Source organism: Athene cunicularia, assembly GCF_003259725.1.
Source record: "Athene cunicularia isolate RWA chromosome 1 unlocalized genomic scaffold, athCun1 chr1_part1, whole genome shotgun sequence".
NCBI lineage: Eukaryota > Metazoa > Chordata > Aves > Strigiformes > Strigidae > Athene > Athene cunicularia.
This window is the reverse complement of record NW_020799091.1, coordinates 42257870-42270069: the sequence shown is the minus strand read 5'-3', so window position 1 is coordinate 42270069 and position 12200 is coordinate 42257870.

Here is a 12200-nt window from a genome sequence, read left to right as displayed (position 1 = left end):
TGAGGAATTCCAACCTGACCCTAAGAACAGATTTACACTGGTGTATCAGGCTCAGAAGGCTGAATTGAAAGAAAAAAGGCAAGTGAGCAGAGGCAATGTAATTCAGTTCAGCTGTCACAGCTGAGGATCAGTATACTCACAACAACAATAGATATACAAAGCCTCAATGAGAAAAGAGCATTTAAAGAGCTAAGAAATGCATGACATGCTATGAAACTGCATGGCATACTGTGAAACCATATACTATTTTTGAGCAAGAAATATTAGAAATGGGACAATCAAAATAGAAGGAGGAAAATTCTCATTGCTGAAACAGGAGATGGGAAGATTCTTCAAAAGGAATCATTAACAACATCTCCTTATCTCAACCGCAGTTTTATATATAATGTTTGATACTACACAACTAATCCTACCTCTAACAGGACTTCAGGACAAGTTACAAGCAAGAGCTGAAAAATAAACAAAGCAGCAGGATATAAAATCACAGCAGAAATACGAGAAGTATTTGACTCACCTCCCTGATGAAATTGATAAATGTGCTTAATGAAATCTAGGAAGGCAGAGAGGAAAAGCCTTTCTGAATAAGAGAAATAAGGAAGCATGAGTAGAATACTGTGAAAGGGTGACCTCACTGACTTCAACGGGAGACAACTTGTGCTGCTCTTCACCATAGCAAAAATCATTTCCTGTGCGATACAACACATCAGTAAGTATATACAACTTATAAAAGCAGACAAGTTCCATTTGATAAATAAAAGAATAGGTCAAACATTTTTCCCTTAAACTGTACTCTTGGTCCTCAGGATGAGTCAACAGTACTTCCAAAAAAAGTCAACACTACCCACAAAAACAAACAAACAAACAAACAAACAAACAAACAAACAAAAACTAGTAAGAAAGAGCTTGATCCAAAAAAATTAGCTAAACAAAATTGAACTTTTCTGAAACTCTTATGACAAAAGGCAATAACACATTGGTAGGCAAAAACATCAGAGAAAGAGTATTTCTGATTAAACGAGTTATTTTAATCTTCTAACCTGATACCTTAATTCCAAAAGTTCACACTTAAGCTTCTAGGTCCTTAAACTAGTCCTGTATTACATTCTGATATGTAAAGGAAAATAATAGTGAAGAAATGAATGAATATGCAAAGGATTACAGGGATATTTTATGAAGCAACCATGAATCATCTTTCTTAAAACTCTTAATTCCTTTTTGTGCTCACCAAGACCACAGTCCTACATATAATTTTTGTAATATATATTTTCTATTAACTCTTCACTTGCCCTTGCTCTCACTTGAATAGGAGCTGTATCTGTAAGAGCAGTGTTTGTTTACAGAAGGCTAATAGTCTTTTTCTTAAAATAGTGGACTACTCTGACCCTAGACTGAGTGGGAGGACCAGTAGGACAGTGTAGAGTCAGTCAGCAAACTCTACCAGTTTCTCAAAGAAAACTTTTCTTAATCTGCATAAAGTTACACAAATATATAGTTCTATTTAATTTTTATAGCTTCAACCTCACACCATGCCTACATTATTTAAAGGATATAACACAAATATCTAATTGCATTACAAAATAAAAGTTCATTAACTATATAATTTCTATTGCCTTCTGATAAATACATCAAAAAGGTAGATAAGGACCTGTTCAGATTCATGTTTTGTATCTAATAAATCAACATGCCAAGACACTATCCATATAACCTGAAATAGGATTTCTGTATTGTATTACCCAATATTCATCATTTTTACTTCAATAATTTTTGTATGTGCTCAATACCACTACAAAAGATTGGTGACTACAGCTCAAAATAGAGTGCTAAGAATACTCTGAAACAATACATTTGAGAATCTGAAAAGGTTCTGGCATTAAAATATGTTGCCTGAAGGCTCTTATTCAGCATGGAAATTATTAAAGCCAGTCACATACTTAAAAACAAGCTTATGGACAAATGTGTTAAGCATCAGTGTTTAGTCACACTGTGACACTACAATTGAAGCTGAATGTAAATCTGAAAAAAAAAAATCTTCCTTTTTTTACATTCCACAAAGGGCAATATATATATCTGTGAAACCAGCAGATTTCTGTAATATGTACATGTCTTAAATATCTAAGCAAAATAAAGTGGATAGAAATCTCAGAGGTAGGATATACTGCAGAAGAAAGCTTACATTGAGTTACATTTAGGTATCACCTAAAGCTTTGTTCCTATTTTGTCTGGATACGTAGACTGCTTATTTTCAAACTTTGAGCCTTCAGCAGGAAACGGACAATACTGGGGAAAAATACTAAAGGGAATACTATATATATTACTGATATCTGCATAAGGACAAGATTGACAGGATTTCCTTCAAAGAGTAAAAACAATAGCCCCAAAGAAGTTTTTAGGTTTTAAAGAAGATTACAATTTAAGCAGGAGCACTCTATTAAGGATGTGAAGTGAATGCATGGTATTTAAGGAATGCAAAAAGGAAAGAAGTTGAAATCAATATTGAACATCAGACAGAGAGTAGTAATCTGGCTTTCATACCTAGCCAACCAGTTTCTCAGTCAGTAAAAGGTGACATTACTCTGTTGACTCAGGGGAAGCCTGGAGACTGATAGCAGCTAGGGATTCAGGCCCTTGTACATTTTGATATGTTTTGTTTAAATTGGATAAAGCATGAGGAGACTTAGCTACTAGTTACTAGTAAAAGGGGCCAAGAAAGGGATGGCATAATAAAAATATGGGCATAGAGGCAAAGAACTAATTATACAGTGATTGCTCTGTAATATTTGTTGAGCTACACACCCTCAAACTTCTGTATTGAGAGTCGAGCAAGAAGACTATTCCAGTAACGATGCAATCAGAAGGCATTAGAAGCATGTAGTAAATTAACAAAAAGATGGAATTCCTTTCCAAGAATAAATATATAACAGGCACATATATACTTATATGGTTAGTTACAGATGTTGTGATAAAAGTCTCCAAAGTTTGACCTGATAGCTAATTCTTTATCATGGAGATGGGTGATGGGATGGGAATGGGCTATGGAAATCAACTACTGTTTATTCACTAAACTGCAGTGTAAAATTTAAAAAATCCCTATGTATACTTAAAAGCTGTAATACATTCAACTCAGCCAGACACTATGTTTGTGGGCATCATCACCACAAATACAAAATGAAGAGTAGATTTAAACATTAAAACTACCTAGCATGGGTCCAAACCCACATGACTATACAAATCTTGTGACAGTTTACAGACGCTGAGAAGGGAAAAAACCTAGAATTAGGTAAAAAATCCCATTACAAATACTTTGCAATGATTGACCAGTAAAATCAAAACAATTATTCAAGCCCTGAAAACGTGTGCACTCCCAAATAACTATGCATCAATAGTCAATGGGCCTGCTCTCATGCCTAAAATTACTCAAGTGTATAAATTTTTCAGGACTGGGGCCAAGTAACATAATGCTAGACAACAGAGCCCAAAGACAGTTGGCAGCCATTCAGAAAAAGTGCTGGGGGCAGCAGTATCAAAGCTGCAGATAGCTGAGTAAAATTAATAAACTCTATGAATGAAATATTTAAAAAACCCAGGTATTTTAGACTTTGCACAATGCCACTTTGCTTTGACAGACTGTATGATCTTAAACTGGAAAGAAAGGGTCAAGCCAGCTACAGTAACAGGAAATAAGTCAAATGTGATTTGTATACTACAGAATGCTCTAATAATCTTAAAGAAAACAAAAAACAAACAAACAAACAAACAAACAAACAAAAAGAGGACAATGACACCAGAAAATAAGCAAACATGTTTACCATAGGTTTTACCACAGGATTTACCATAGGTTTTTTTTCAAGTCAAAGCTGATCATGACTGGTTAAAAACAGCTAGAATGTATTTAGTCAACAAAGAAGAGTTTAACATATTAACATGATCACAGCAATTAAAAGATAACACAGTAAAGAGCAAAATGGATACAAAGAAAATTATGACTGATAAAAGTAAGAAAAGGTTTGATTGTAAACAAAGAAATTTGGTACCTAAGCTGAAAGGAAAATGTTACATATTTTACAGTCCACTTGTGATAGAGGCCTGTCTCAGGTCACCTAGGACTTTTCCCACAGCATCATCTTAGTGCTTATAGTTTAGGTTTTCTGAATCTCTGCACTGAACATGCATACTTCTCTTCATTGGCCGTATAAGGAGACCAGACTCCTATCTCTGACACATAAACAAAACATCTAAAGATATATTCTGAGAGTCTGGAAGCAGCTGCCATAGAGTAAATCTGAGGAACTGGTAGCCTCTAGTTGAAAATAAAAATCTAAAATAATAAAACCTAAGGGGAAAAAAAAAAACACAACAAAAACAAACAACACCAAAAAAAAACCCCAACCAAAACACCCAAACCCAAACCAAAGAACTTAATGCCTGAAAGCATTGGTTTTCCAGAATTAAACCTATTACATATCTTTAAAAAAGTACAATAATACCTTTGCAACTGCAAATAGAGTCTTACAAAAGGACCAAGGATCAGTAAAATTAACCAGAAGGATCCACACTGCATTTTTAGACATAGTCCAAATGTCTAGCAAAATGAAAAAATAGCCTTAGATGTTTGTCCTGTGTTTAGCTGAAAGGTTGGATGGTGCCAATAAAGATTTTAAAGAGCCCTGCCCTGAGGTTATTTTCACATTTCAGCATAGACATTCAAATGTGACCATGGACTTTTGTTAAAGATGCCACAATTAAGCAGGGTTCGACAGGGTCGACTCCAAAGATCTTACCGTGTAAACATGCTTTATGTCAAGGAAAAAAAATTGTCATGAGGATTTGACCTGTGAAGGACATTCACAAAGTTCAGCAGCACCTACAAGTATTTCCGCAAGAGTTAGGATCCTCACTTTTGTCCTCTGAGTTGCATTAATTTTGGCTGTGAGAGAAGGTAAAGTGAATACCCTGCTATGTGTCAGATCTGATTCACAGAGTAAGCAATGGTATGTGAAGAGGGCATATCAAAAGTCCACAAAGCTCCATAGTCTCGGTCATTCCCTAAACATTTATTTATGTAAATAGACTTGGAAGCATGACTTGAAGATCAAAAAGCAGTGTAGTGAAATTACTTCTCTTAAAATGAGACTGGGAGGTTCAATGCTGTTTGATGGATTGAAGGAAAAGAGAGTACCGTTTCAGATATTAATTAAACAAAAGATAGCATTAATGTGACACTTATATGGTTCAAAACATGGGATATGTCCCTCATACCAGTATTTCAACAGTGGGTAAAGAAAGGAACAAGCTATCTTTGACCAGAACCTGTGATTAGGAAAGGCAGCATCATGGGTCTATATTCTTTCCTTTAGTCTTTCCTTTAACCCTGCTTTTGGAAGACAGTCTTGGTATTATGACCTAGGAAAATGGACCCTGGATAATGAACTAGATCAGAAAAAAAAATCTCAAATACCTTTAGCAATCCATAGGTATTAAAACTTATTATCCTTAATTTTTCTATAGGTCACCAAAATCCATCCTTCTTTTTACAGTCATATTTAGAAGCAGATTAGACTGCATGTTTGTAACACTGATCTTCACTTTCTAAACTATGGTTTGGTCTAGGTATTTGTAGTAACCCTAACAAATATAGCAAATCAACTACTAGAATTACTTTCTGATTCTTCTCTGTCTTTCTGGCAAAGACAAAAGGAAGCTAAATCATAATTCTGAAGGATTTTGCCCACTCCATGTTACATTTCATTACATAGTAATGCCAGTTACTATATGCAGTGTCACTATTACTCCAAAAGTATATGTATTTATAAATAAAGGAAAAGAAACCCATAAATATAATGTAAAAAGAAAAGGAGACGGGGAGAGAGACAGAAAAATCAAGACAAGAACTGCAGGTCATCCTAACAGATTATAAAGTGAGACCTATAAAAAAATTAATAACAAGCGATGAACTATGACTAGTGTCAAATTCCCTGCCTCTCTCTGGGCTGGCATTAGATGCCATTATAAAATTGAGGGAAGAATTCCCCAAATAAGTGTAAAAAGCCACTAGAGATTCTGCACACCAGTGAAGATGTGTCTGTGGGCATGCTAACAAAGGCAGTTTCTTAGCAAGCAATATGCTAACCCTCCGGGACTGTTAATGAATCTGCTTTGTGGCAAACTTTTAGGAGTACATACTACAGAGACTTTTAAAGTGTGTTCCTTTCTGAATTCTCTTATTTCCATAAAGTTTTTTTTGGACTGAAATTCATATTTCATTTTATTCGGGAGATTCCTGCAGCTCAGTTTTCCTGCACTACACATTTAGAATTAGGGCAGCTTTTTAGGAAACTTAGTTGTCATCTGCAGTTGAGAGTATTGTTTTCAGCTTTATTTCAAAGCAAGTTTTTTAGTTACTTTTGCACTTCTCCATTTATACATAATATCTAATCTGTAGTGTCTTTCTGGAAGACAGACTGCTAAGAAATCATTCTTTTCTGTAGCTTTCTGTGAATGTTAAACTCCAGCTACGCATCATCATTTACAGCCTCTTCCCTACAGAGGGCACCTTTGCCTTATTGGAATTGCTTCTGCGAACGAGAGAATCGGTGGTTATCAGAGAAAAAACTGAGCCTTAAAGCGAGATCAGACTCCTCACAGATACAAGGACCTTGTTTGCCTAGACTTTTTAACTAACCAAGTTTTGTACTATAATTCAGCAGTAAGTAATAGCAATGTGACATTCTGTATTATTACAGAATCTACCAAGAAGTGAGGAGATGAGTGAAGATTGCTGGAATTTATGAGGCCAGTAAGTACTGAGATGAATTACAGAGCATAAGTTTGAGGAGTTTTCTTTCCATCAATAATTAAGGGTCTTGTCGTTAAAAAAATGTTTCTGAGATGTGTACTAAAAACTTTGTCCGTGGGAAAAAAAGCTGTAGAAAGTCAACCATTTCCCAAATAAATCTTTCTAACAAACCTCCAATTAGTAATTGCTATCTGAAAGTTGTTCAAGCGGAAGAAAGGAAGATTTTATTCTCCTTTGTAGAGTTAGACTATCAAAACTGACCCTAAAATTCTTATTTGAGAAAAATACCAATTGACTGCAAGACAAAGCCAAAAAGTAATTTTCTTCCTGGTTTTTTTTGTGTGCTATTGTTTATGAAGTGTCAAGTATATCATTCATAGTATCTGCTGGTTCTGAATAAAACTAGCAATACTTCTGTATTCAATATTGGTTTTCAGCTCAATCTGTAACACAGCCTTCCTTTACAGGCCGTTTCACTAATGTGTTAAGACAGATGCAAACGTCATTGATTTGTAAATGGCATCGTGAAAATTCCAAGGAATAATCTTTCCTCTGTCATTTTATATCTGTCTGACTATTCAAAACAAGCTACAGCTGTAAAAAGAAGTGCAAGACATTGCATTTATGTGACTCCAAAACAGGTCAGTACTATGTTCATATTAACTGGAGGAAAACAGACAAATAAATGCATCAGTCCTTTTGCATAATGTTTTTTTATGGTGTTCCTATCAATAAAAGTTACAACTAGCCTTATAAATTCAACAGCAGGCAACCTGTTGCAAGAAGACTCTAGCCTCCCCGGGCTGGTTTCTGGGACTGATGTTGACTGTAAAGAATCTAACACAAAACCCAGCAAGGAATGTGCCCTGCCTTCCTTAACATTTTTCTAGAAGTCTCTTATAGAAAATGCATTCATGTTTACATTTTCAGCTTCAAATACCCAGCACAAAAGCATGAGAGCACAAAACCTGAATCTCTAGTCCAGGCTGCTAAATTAATTAAGCAGGTTCCATATTAGTGAGTAATACTTTAATGCCACTGGAAAATTGTTTTAGGGAGTATTTTAGCATGTTCCTCCTGTGTTATAATCTAACTTCCTTTTTATTTTCTAATTATAGGCCAAGGCTGGATTCCTCACTAATTAAGGAAACTTTTTTTTTTTTAAGATTTCATTTCTAGAAGTCAATAAGATTGCAAGATTAAGAGCTTGTACCTATAAAAGTGTCCAATGTGAATATACGTTTCAAGACAGTTACTGTAATATGAAACAGTTGAAACTACATTTGCACTAGTAAATTAAACAGTGCCAGGAATGTTCCCAGGTACTGGAACATGATGGTCTATACCGTAAAACTGTTTGAATGGCCCCTGGCACACTTTAAGCATCCTAAAACCCAATTCTTGGGTTCAGTATGAGGGAGAGAAAGGCTGCAAATCCCAGAGACCTTTCCCAGCTGGCAGGCTGGTGCCATTACTGTCTTTTGGACAGGACAAGAGTTTACACATACATGTATGTGCTAGCTGGCTCTACTGCATAGGACTGTTCCCAGGCAAGTTTAATTTGCTAGCATAAACACAGCCTCCAAATCTGTATTTACCACAGCCATTATGTCACTGTATTTAAAAGTATTCAGCTATTGGCCTTTACTTGTAAATTGTGTGCTCAGTTCTAAGTTTATATCAGTCGGAAACAAAACATTCAAGAAAACATTTTCTCGATTATATATACCGCTACATGCATTATTTTCCTTGTAATTGTTTCAGCTTGATAGTAAAAAATAAAACTTAAGAGTTGTTAAGAAAATGTTCGGTTTGAATATAGCTTTATGGTTGTAGATAGAATGGTTTAAAACAGAAAGTAAAAGCCATGGAATAACATTTTAGAAGTATCTAAGCTACTTAGCAGCCCCTCTTTCAAAACAGGACAAATTTACCAGTGGAGAACTGGTCTTTTATCAGCATGGGGTACCCCATAATATTGACAATAAAGAGGCTGTACAGCCCAACAGCAAGCGTGGCTGAATTCAGCCCTTTAAAATCTTTTCTCAGCAAGGTGAAACAAGCATTTACCTGAGAAATAAGAGTCTGCCTGGAGGTCTTCCTCCTGGTAGTAGTGTATCAGTCAATTGGCCTAAATTTTCCGAGAAAGAAAAAGAGAAACCTTCACCATTTGAGACCTCATATTTAATCGCTCATGTTCACTGCTACCATGAGGGAAACCTGACTTAGTTCTCTTGTTTTGTGGGAATGATAGAAGATGAATGTGTGAAAACAGGTTTCCCACCCTGGAAGTGACCTGCTTAACTGGTTATTAGCTGTACCATGGAATGCAAATATGGACACAAAAGTAAATAGCTTCGTTTCAGCTGTACCTTGCTTGAAGCCCCGCTTGTGTGAAGGTAGTGGACCCAAGCAAAGATTGTTTGTGATTAGGCATGGACTCTCTCTTAAAAACAAACCCAGCAACACTGAGATTTGTGGTTCCATCTCCATGTCCAGCAAAGGAAACCTACACAGTTAGTGAATTGTGTCAACATGAGCTTATGCACTAGGGGATTTAGGCACCTATTAAGTCATGCAACAACTGGTACTGTGAGTATGGCCCCTGAAATTTTTTATGGATCTTGGTTGCCCTATCCCTCCTCATGTGTGAAAACAGAATAATCCTCGACTGCCTGAGAGTGATCGTCAGATTGAAGAGTGTAATTAAGCAAAAGCACAACAATTAAAACTCTTTCTAACCAGCTAGATTAAAGCAACGTGGATGGTGATAGTTAATTTTTCTTGCTTTGAAGTTTGTATTTTAAGTTTATACTCACACACTTGCTAGTATATACTTTTGACTCAAAAATATTTCATATGGATAAAATTTGATTACTGTAATTCACCTTCTATATTTTTACAGTTTTCTTAGATTAATTTCTTACTTGACTGTATTCACTGCTTTTCCCCTAAAATTTCCTTTGCTTTTAAAAATATAAGAATCAAATGTGGTTTTCTTTTTTTACTCTTTTTGGTACTTTTATGACTCAGCTTCTTGCTTTCCAGTGTTAAGTACCTACTTATAGATCTACAGCTGTGCCTAAAGCTAAGAATGTATTGAGGAATTGCTGTCTTCATAAGTCTGTTTTTATTGGATAAATATCCCAAGTTTTTACTTTGTATAAGCACTCAAATACATAAGCTTAAAGTCCAGTATTCATACTAATAAAATTCAACTGCATGTAAATCACTGAGCACTGAAGAGGAACAGACGACAGAGAAGTTATATTATTTATAAATTCAAACAAATAGTCATAATAAAAGTCTTCTGCCATTATCCATAAAAATCAACAGTGTATATTTTAAGAGAACTTATTTTGGCCATATTACCCCTATTAAGTCTACCGTAAAGATACAGGAACTTCTTTTTATGTCTAATATATATGCCAAGTATTATATTGTTTTAAATTAAATGTTTTGGTTTTTTTTTTTTTTTTTTTAAATATGAAAATAAAGAAAATCAGAACCTTGTGCACATTATTTTCAACTACTTTGGTATTCAGTGCCTCCTGTATTTATGGGTTTGTGTTACAAATTTTTGGCATAAATAACTATTTGAGTGTATATTTTGGTGCGTATTATTGATGAAGAAATACATAGCAACAAAAAAGGAAACGGAAAAGGAAACGGAAAAGGAAAAGGAAAAGGAAAAGGAAAAGGAAAAGGAAAAGGAAAAGGAAAAGGAAAAGAAGGAAAAGGAAAAGGATTGTCAAATAGAGGTAGAGAAGAGACACGTCAAACCTGGCCTGCCTTTCATCATCCCCCAGATGATTTTAGACATTGAGCCCAAGGTATTTGAGAGCATATTTGGAGTTTCCTTCTTGGCTAAACAAGGTCTTAGCATCTCAAGAAGTTTATACAATGTGAACCAATGGTTTATTGAAAGCTTTAAAAGCTGAGTTAGAAGATGATAGATAGGATTAGTCCATTGCCACCGACTTGTGACCCAGTGTGTGTGATATAATTCAAAGCTGCCTTTCCTGCCTGGGAAATCTGCATGGGAAATCATATTCGGCTGGACACCATTGTAAGTGCTTGAATCTGGATGGGAATGTTATCCAGTATCCCAATGCACAACAAACAATAAGTAAATACTCAAGTCATTCAGTTCTACTGTAAAAGTGTATCTTGATCTTATCTACTTAGTATCTTCTGCCCAGACAAGAGGGCTGTGTTTCACCTTCCTTGCAAACTCCATCTTCATCTCCAAAGTGAGAACAGAACATTTCCAAGAAAATCTAAATGCTGCCCATTAACAATCTCTGAACGTGATGTAAGTAAAAAAAAAAAAAAAACAAAACATTTAATTTAAAACAATATAATACTTGGCATATATATTAGACATAAAAAGAAGTTCCTGTATCTTTACGGTAGACTTAATAGGGGTAATATGGCCAAAATAAGTTCTCTTAAAATATACACTGTTGATTTTTATGGATAATGGCAGAAGACTTTTATTATGACTATTTGTTTGAATTTATAAATAATATAACTTCTCTGTCGTCTGTTCCTCTTCAGTGCTCAGTGATTTACATGCAGTTGAATTTTATTAGTATGAATACTGGACTTTAAGCTTATGTATTTGAGTGCTTATACAAAGTAAAAACTTGGGATATTTATCCAATAAAAACAGACTTATGAAGACAGCAATTCCTCAATACATTCTTAGCTTTAGGCACAGCTGTAGATCTATAAGTAGGTACTTAACACTGGAAAGCAAGAAGCTGAGTCATAAAAGTACCAAAAAGAGTAAAAAAAGAAAACCACATTTGATTCTTATATTTTTAAAAGCAAAGGAAATTTTAGGGGAAAAGCAGTGAATACAGTCAAGTAAGAAATTAATCTAAGAAAACTGTAAAAATATAGAAGGTGAATTACAGTAATCAAATTTTATCCATATGAAATATTTTTGAGTCAAAAGTATATACTAGCAAGTGTGTGAGTATAAACTTAAAATACAAACTTCAAAGCAAGAAAAATTAACTATCACCATCCACGTTGCTTTAATCTAGCTGGTTAGAAAGAGTTTTAATTGTTGTGCTTTTGCTTAATTACACTCTTCAATCTGACGATCACTCTCAGGCAGTCGAGGATTATTCTGTTTTCACACATGAGGAGGGATAGGGCAACCAAGATCCATAAAAAATTTCAGGGGCCATACTCACAGTACCAGTTGTTGCATGACTTAATAGGTGCCTAAATCCCCTAGTGCATAAGCTCATGTTGACACAATTCACTAACTGTGTAGGTTTCCTTTGCTGGACATGGAGATGGAACCACAAATCTCAGTGTTGCTGGGTTTGTTTTTAAGAGAGAGTCCATGCCTAATCACAAACAATCTTTGCTTGGGTCCACTACCTTCACA